The sequence below is a fragment of the Montipora foliosa genome, unplaced genomic scaffold, assembly GCF_036669935.1.
Source record: "Montipora foliosa isolate CH-2021 unplaced genomic scaffold, ASM3666993v2 scaffold_434, whole genome shotgun sequence".
Taxonomy (NCBI): Eukaryota; Metazoa; Cnidaria; class Anthozoa; order Scleractinia; family Acroporidae; genus Montipora; species Montipora foliosa.
Window position 1 is genome coordinate 125,042 of NW_027179739.1, and position 2,459 is coordinate 127,500.

The 2,459-nt window shown below is 37.5% G+C and overlaps 1 long non-coding RNA gene across 1 annotated transcript; it reads left to right on the forward strand.

Moving 5' to 3' along the window:
- Positions 1-778, forward strand: LOC137988926 (uncharacterized). Its single transcript, XR_011120837.1, has 2 exons — positions 1-301; positions 458-778. It is a non-coding gene; the product is annotated as an uncharacterized lncRNA (long non-coding RNA).
- The last annotated feature ends 1,681 nt before the right edge of the window (positions 779-2,459 follow it).

Below are 2,459 nucleotides of genomic sequence, written 5' to 3' on the forward strand. Positions count from 1 at the left end.
TCAAGGGAAACACATCTCCGTTGTAATCAACATGGACGCCATTGATAGACAGGCCGCAGAGTCAACTTCGTTTAAGAGTTCCAGTTGCTTCTTCTTACATTGCTGTGACATGCTCAATTTATTTACTTTCTCTGTTCGAAGCCGGCTCTTTTTGATTATCATTGGGTTCGAAAAAAAATTCCTTTTGAAAGACGAATGTTCATTTTGCAACTGAGCGAGGAAATTAGATGGACTGAGCGAGGAAATTAGATGCTGTGAAGTCGGCGTCAGTTCTATTAAAAAACCCAGTGTTGATTTTGAGGTAGGGTATAAATTTTCTTGTTTTAGAATCATGCATTGTTGGAAATTTGTCTGTATTTGAGGCTTGAGCCATCGTCGTTCTAAACTGTGTGAAAACAGATTTTCCTGGCTTAATTAATGCGCAACATGTTTAGAGATCGTTCTTCTCATGTTGTAGTTTGACCCTCAAGAAAGCGACCAGGAGAGCATCCTCCTCAGAAACAGCCATTGCACAACCGCATCGAGCTCCAAAGGAAACTTTGTCAGTTGCTCCATATATTGTTAGATGTTGACAGGATGAATGTTGATGCAACTGTTCGTCTTTCCCAGAAAACCTGGAACGGCTGGCCATGGAATATTTTTTGGTCAAACATTAAAGGATGACAAAGAGGAAAATGAGGACATTCATGAAAAAGGAAATGTTTTATTGTTTGTCACATAATGGACTGGAAAACTGTAAATAGTCTGTCCTTAAAATTAAAAATATAATTTTAGTTCACCATGTCACTGAAAGTTGCCCTTGGTAGACAGGTAGTTCAGGCATCGTAATGTTGCAGAACATATCTTAACATAAAATAAGTCACCAATGCTTACCTTCTGAAATAAGATATAAATCCATTTGTTTTTTGGGGGTTCTTGTTCAGAGAAATGCTGCTTATCTTGTGAAGATAGCCCCCTGATAGTCAAATTGCTCACATGACAATACTTTTAGAAATAGTGACATTTCAGGAGGTAAAAATGTACTGTACACGTTGGTGTTTTAAGGTATTGGTGGCGCCCACGACAAGCCAAGACAAGAATTTTTGAAAATGGCATAGAGAAAAATAAAAGCAAACTGTCAGGTCCAAGTGCAGCTGAGACCAGAGCCAACTAATGACAAGGACAAAAATACCATAACCATTGACTTGAACCATGGTAATGGATGGTTTCATTGTTACATTGCTAGAGAATTCACAGGTTTATTGCATACACTAATTGAAAATGAGAAATTGTTGACATACAGGTAACTGTCCACCACATCATGGTTTTTTGTGTGTGCAAAAATTAGATATAACCCTTTAATTTCAATACTAAGAAAGGAAAAGTGGGAAAGTATGTTATGACAAGGTGCCACAGTGCTCGGTGAAATAATATTAAGAATTGCTTAAGATTGTCTTACTACTACTCGCTATTTGTATCTGTAACAATACTGTTGATTTTGTTTAATTTACTGGTATCAACTATTCATAAGTATAAAATCTATGAACAATTCTTTCCTTGTACATCTACATTAAAATACTTTGCTGAGTCTCATAGAAACGTAACATTTTGAGCTCACCCATTCAAATACTAACCCTGCCGGACAGGGATTAACTGCAATGAGATTTTGTCTTAGAAAGGTATCAGGCTTTTGGTGATATAGAAATTTCAAGGCACTTGAAAATGGTCAACATGTCAGCCTCAAATCAATGTTTCTCCATTCTCTTTTATTTTCTTCAATCTTTCTGGGTTTAGTATTATACTAGTAACCACATGTCTTTTCAGGGGGGCTATTTACGTAAGACATCTACCATGGCACTACAATGATACACGGTACCAAAACAATATCGTGTATTGTTAGAGCTACATATTAGGCAAAGACAAGTTGAATCTCCTGAAAAACAAAATGCAGCTCAGTTGACAGTTATGGAATAAAGCACTGTGTTACTGCACTCAGTCTGAGGTCGCTCGTTTTCACTCCTTCCTCTCCCCATCTGATGTACCTCATTGGAAAGCTTGTTCTTGATGCCATTGCAACTGAGAAGACCTTAATAACATGCATAAGTGGACTATGGAAAGATAAACACGCAGGTTTTCCTCTGCAAGAACTTATAGCAGTACCGATGTTTGGAGCATTAATTTTGCAAGATTTTTGGGGAAGATTTGCAAAAAGAAATATTGTCCCAAAATTGAGAGCATGTTGTCTGCTCTCCGAACTCTGGAAAACAAATTATGGGCAGCAATTTCCTGAAACAGTGTCGTTTGTATCAAGCACAGGTTGAGTTAAGATAATTCAAAATCAGTAAAGAAAATTTTATTTGCACTGACCAACATATTTTGATCATCTGTAACATCTGGTTCAGCAGCTCAATTCAGTGAAGCTGTGTACTAATAATGCACCTATCAATGTTAAGCCCCACAGAGGAGGGATCGGGCTAACC